The sequence below is a fragment of the Rhinolophus sinicus genome, chromosome 1 (genome assembly GCF_057876585.1).
Source record: "Rhinolophus sinicus isolate RSI-liver-muscle chromosome 1, RSI-T2T, whole genome shotgun sequence".
Classification (NCBI taxonomy): domain Eukaryota; kingdom Metazoa; phylum Chordata; class Mammalia; order Chiroptera; family Rhinolophidae; genus Rhinolophus; species Rhinolophus sinicus.
Genome location: NC_142501.1, coordinates 87,743,467 through 87,749,466, shown reverse-complemented (window position 1 = coordinate 87,749,466; position 6,000 = coordinate 87,743,467). Strand labels below are relative to the sequence as shown.

The window sequence follows — 6,000 nt, the reverse complement described above, 5'->3', positions numbered from 1 at the left end:
TTTCCCATGTGGATATCCAATTTTCCTAGCACCATTTATTGAAAAGACTATTCTTTCTTTCATTGAATTGTTTTGGCACCTTTGTCAAAAGTCAATTGACCAAAAATATGAGGTTTTTTTCTGGCTTCTGAATTTTATTCCACTGATCTCTATATATCTATGTTTTTGGTAGTATGGCATGGACTTGATTGCTGTAGTTTTGTTAAGTTTTGAAATCAGGAAACCAAGTCTTTCCATTCCTTATACTTTTTATTGCATTGATTAGTACCTTCAAAATAACCCCGAGTAGAAATAGTGAGAGCATTCTTGTCTTATGTTGTTCCTTAACTTAGGGAGAAAATATTTAATATTTCAACAATACTTTTAAAAAAGATGATTGTTATTTTGAAAAACTTCCCCTATACTTCTAGCTTGCTGAGTTTTTAACATGAATTGGTTTTGAATCTTGTCAAATGATTTTTCTGTATCTATTGAAACTATTACTTTGTTCTTCATTCTGTTAATGTGGTGAATTACACTGAGTTTTCAATGTTAAACCTCACTTTCCTTTGCAATAATATCTTACCCTCTATGTTGCAAGGTTCAATTTGTCACTAGTTTGTTAAGAATTTTAAAATTTACATTCATGAGGATTATTTGGGTATAGAATTATATTGGCCTCATGTGTTTGGAAGTGTTCCTTTCTGCTCTATTTTCTGAAATAGTGTAGAGTTGACATTTTTATCTTCTTTAATTATCTGATAAATTTTACTGGTAAAGCCATTTGGACCTGAAGGTTTCTTGGTGGGGAGTTTTTGATTACAAATTCAATTTCTTTAATAGACATAGGTCTTCTTTTCCTTCTTGTGTTTTTCTTTTAGTATTTTTTTCAGGAATTTGTCCATTTCACTTAAGTTGTTGAACTTATTGGCATAAAGCTATTGAAATTATCCTTTTAATATCTGTATAATTCTCTTAGCATTTTGACTACATTAAAACTAAAATTTTTGCACATAAAAATAGATGACAAATAATTAGGGGAAACATGTATGGCAGAAAAAATATATATACACATATATATGTAGGAGCAAACAGTCTAGTGACAGAAAAAAGGAATTACAGTTCAGGGTGACAAATACCATGAGAGGCACAGAGAGAACACACAGGAAGGATACCAATTAGATGTGGGGAATCAGAATCATGATGCTCAAGTGATGAGTTAGACTGCTCAACTCAAGGTAAATTAATCGAATTTATAGACACTTTAAAAACTGAGGTATAGCTCCCCGATATAATTATCTCACACTGGGTTTCTACCTATGAGCGTCTGTAGTCAACTGGACCCCTTTTCATCGGCATATCTTTAATTAAAAATAAAACACAATTTGTTTTGGTAAAAATATATTCATTATGAAAAATTCAAACCAGATAGAAAAGTCCAAAAGATAAGTCACTTGTATTTTGGTTAACGTCCTTCCAGATCTTTTTGTACATTTATTTCACATACATACACATACATACTCATGTTGGTATGACACTGTTCATGCTGATCTGTATTTTGCCTTTTTTTTTTGAGGGGGGGGAAACCCCACCTATATGCTACAGACACAGTTTCATGTAAAAAGATTTACATCATCATTTTAAATGGCTCAAGTATATTCCATTTATGCATGCACCAAAATTTAACTAATGTTTTAGTGATGGCATGCGGTTTTTAGAAGCACCTATTATAAAAAAGGGACTGAGAAACATCCTTGTGAATCTATTTTCTTTTTGCTATTTCCCTTGGGACAAATAACTAGGAAATGAGATTGTTGGGGCAAAGGCTAATGCTTATGTTAAATTTTGTATGTTTTTTCTTCTTTTTCGACAATATACATTTATTTTCCATTGGTTCATTATTTGTGTGTAGAAGATTACAATATTTAATGTTAATTTTTACCAATTTTTTCTTTTATGGTTTCTGGTTTGTTTCATACTTAGAAAAAGCCTTTCTCAGCTCAATATTATGAAGATCCTTACCTTCCTTTTGCTATTTTAATGGTTTCATTTTTTTTTTTTTTAATCTTCATTCCAAACAAAAATACATGAAATGTTTAGGTAATGAGTTGTCTAAATGTAATGTAAATGTCCATATGTTTTATATAAATGCTGAAAGTGATATTCAGGACTTGAGTTATATTATAGGTTTGAACAATCTTAGGTTTTTTTTTTAATTTTTATTTTATTAAATTTATTGGGGTGACAATTGTTAATAAAATTACATAGATTTCAGGTGTACAATTCTGTATTACATCATCTATAAATCCCGCCGTTGGTCCTCCGGCCGTTGCTGCCGCCTGGGTTGTCTCGCTGGCTCCTCCCTCTAACGGCCTCCAACCGCGACGTCGGTGACGTAGTCATGGGGGCGGGACTTCCTGCATTGGGCGCCCTTAGATCTGGGGACCCAAGCCACTCCCCGGGACTTGAGGGTGGCCTATCTCGGCCCGAGGTCGGCGCCGGGGCTGGCCCCGCACCCGTGTGACGGCCGGTCCACGGAGGAGCGGTGGGGATTGTCTCCGCCGCTGCCGCCGCCCTCTGATTTCCGCGGGGTCCAGAGCCCGAGGGCCGCGCTCGACCCTCCTCCACCTGCTCCGCCTCTTCACCCTGCGTTGCGAGCCGCCCCCGTCGGGCCGCTTCGGCGCCGCGCGTGGGACTGGATCCCTTCGCCCCAGTGCCTGGGCGAGGAGAGTTGAGTGAGTGCCGGTGGTTGGAGCTGTGGAGGTGTCCCCCGGTGGCCGGTGCGGCCCGGACAGCGGTCGCTGCTAAGTTTTGTGTCCTCACGTTGCAAGGCCGTCTGTGAGTGGTACGTACCCTCTTTTTATGGGGATGCTCGCTATCTTGTCCGAATTTTGGAATACTCTTTTTGTTGTTGCTCACCACTTGCCGTTGAATCATTTTTTCTGCAAAGTAATTGGAGCGGGTGTTTAAAAAGTAGGCTGTGAGACCTGTTTTGTAGCAAGAGAAGTGCACGTGAAACTCTCTGGAGCGTTTTGATGCGCTCCAGCGTGGTTGCTTGTGTGGCCAGTTTAGTAACTGGCTAAACGTGTGGTACCTCCAGTTTAATTTGTGATGAAAAAGCTGTGCTACCATTTTCCTTGATCCTGAGGACAATGTTAACAGTGAGGTTGGCTGTCATTACTGAGAGAACGTCTAGAATAAGTTAGTGAATGCTGGGCTTAAGTGGACACTGATAAGTCCTTAGTGTTCAGCTTTTAGCCATAATAAATGGGCACTTAGCTCTTATAAATGTCCACTGCCAAGTATTTTAAAAGCCTCTGGTCACACTAATGGTAATGGTGAAGCTATTTCAATAAAATCTCAAAAACCAGCATAACAAGAAACCTGTTCTTAATTTCATACATAGGATATAGTTCGTAATGTCTTCAGACTATGAGCACAAAATGCTTGAGTAGATCTCGAACTGAATAGGTTGTTAAAGCATTGCTTCTGTTACCAAGCAACATGTAAGTAAACAAGTCTGATATTCAACTAGAATATAATTAAATGTATCCATGCTGTAATTATCTGGATTCAGAATTCTCTGAATTCATGGGTTTAGCCATTAGGTGGTTACAGTTAATACTCACCTTTTGTATTGAGGTTTGATTTCAAACTCATTTTGTTTAGAATTATTAGATTACTTTAAATTTCAGTGTCATACAGGACTCTCCAGAGAGTTGCAAATGGATATGAGTTACCTTTTGGTTATTTAGAACAGAGTATTGTTGGTATTCCCCCTTCCTTTCAGTATTTTCTTTTATAACCAGATGAAGTGTGCAGGCTATATTCAGGAATTTTCTCAAATAATGGAGTAATACCAGTTTAGGGTCACACTGATTGGGAGAGTGAAGCACTGTCCACAGGTGGCGTTTAAGCCTTTGTTTAGCCAGTAAACTCACTCTGTCTCCACTCATTGGACCCTTAATGATATAATTTGTATGGCAAGTAGTTTTGAGAGCATATTTTGAATGCAGTAATCTTTCAAGTATGTAAGAAAGTGGGTGAGAACATTTGAGAAACTGTGAGACTGAATGACTTCTTTTAAACCAAGCTATTAGTATTGGGAATTGGAACTTGAAATTTAATATTCTTTACATCTTGCCCGTACGGCATTGCAAAAATCCCTAGACTTCATTTTAGTCCCCTACCGCATTTTCTTTCCATATGCTGATGCTGAAGTAATGAAATATTCAAGTTGGGCAAGACAAGCAGAGAAGAAGAAAAATCAAGAATGACTCATGTGTGATAAAATACCTAGTAATCAGATGTCAGCATTTTGTCACGGGAAGTTCTAATTCAAGAAACTTAGAAGAATGAAATTGTAACAGAAAGATTAGTGTATTGTCAGAATTCTCTTTGTGTGTGTTTTCTAGGTACTGTCTCTGCCTAAAGTAAATGAGTTTTATTTTAACTTTGTCATACATAACGTATTAAGTTCAGTAGGTAATTTTCTCAAATTGTCTAATCTGTGTGTACTTTTAGGGAATGTGTGTATGTATCTGTAAAAAAAAATTTCCGCAAGTACTCTTTCCTACTGACTGAAGTTACATTTCTTAATCTGAACTCCTCAAAATCTCCTTGTACTCTGCCTTTTCAAGTTTAGGTTCTTTATAGAAAAGCTATACTCTGACCATGCTGGTTTCTTCACTATCTTCTAACTCTTCCATGTGCTTTCTCCCTTCCCTACCAGTCCTCATGTCATTCTACCTACCTGGCTTGATTTCTTCTTTCCTAAAATCTAAATTATACCCTTTCTATAAAGTTCAGCTCCACCATGAATTCTGTAGGAGAGGAAAAATTCACTATCTTCTTAGCGTCTCTGGCTGGGCCTAAGAATTAAATTGACGTAAGACTTTAGTAAGAGAAAAGCATTCAAGTTAAAAATTTTTTTTTTACATGTACATGGGGACTTTCACAGGAGAATGAAGACCTGAAGAAGTGACCAGAGCAGAAAGCTTTTATTATACCTTTCAAACGAACAATACGTTTGCGAAAAATTGACAAGACAAAGGGGTTGGGCTAAGAGTAAATTGTAGAGAAGTGACTAGGAAGGTAAGTGTTAGTTTATCAAGGTCTGTACAGATTTCTGGGCTTTGATTCCCCATCTGTGGTGTTACGATGTCTTCCTTCTTACGGGGATGGCACCTTTCACGTGGGAGTTTTATCTCCTGCTTTCAGGAAGGAAAGGAGGGTCAGAGTGTCCCTCTTGAACCTGCTGTTTCTGAAGTGCTTTTGACACGAAATAATATACCGAAGTGGCATATTTTGGGTGACACGTTCTGAACTTCTTACCTCCAAAGTCCTATATGTATTTATCAGTCATACTCACTTGATGCTTATACTTTGTATTGTGTATTGTTTTAGCATTTCTATGTATGTCTTATCTTCCTAACTAGATTGTAAGCTCCTGAAAGGCAGGACACCAGATCTCAATGAGCTGTATACTTAGTTTTTTCCCAAACGAAAGTTGCTGAATAAATGTTTCTTATTGATGAGGAATGTACATTTCTACTTTTTTTTTTTTTTTTGCCCCTCCCATAGTGTAGTGGAAGTAAAAGAAAATATTTGAGAGAGTAACTGAGGGAGGAAGGGCAACTGTAAACCATAAGAAGGGGGATTAAAGAGGAAATTCACTGCAACCAGAAGGAAAAGGTTCGGTTCTTAGAAAGTGTGAGTATTTGAGAATTTCCCATGACAATATTAGTAGTAAGGACTCCCTCAGGAAAACTGGCAGTATTCCCAAATGGGCTTGGGGAATTTGGTCAATTTCCTGGTTCCTCAGTAGAATCTTAGTTTTAAAAATACTTCCACCCTCTTTCCCGTTCCTCTCCTGCTCCTTCTGTCTTTCAATTTCTCTCTCCCTGGCTCCCATTTTACTTTTTACCTGGTAAACACTTAATGTATGAAATTATGTCAATACTTTAATTTGACCCTCATAAATTAGTAATTCTCTTCAGTTTTATATTTTTTTCTGTCAGG

At 37.4% G+C, this 6,000-nt stretch overlaps 1 protein-coding gene across 2 annotated transcripts in view; it reads left to right on the top strand.

The window, feature by feature from the left end:
* Positions 1-2,389: 2,389 nt before the first annotated feature.
* The window catches only part of CEP83 (centrosomal protein 83), a 113,570-nt gene continuing 109,959 nt past the window's right edge, over positions 2,390-6,000 (top strand). For both annotated transcript variants that reach the window (XM_074325265.2, XM_019710315.3), the window contains exon 1: positions 2,390-2,824. The gene's annotated coding sequence lies outside the window, so the exon portion shown is untranslated. The remainder of the gene's footprint in view (positions 2,825-6,000) is intronic.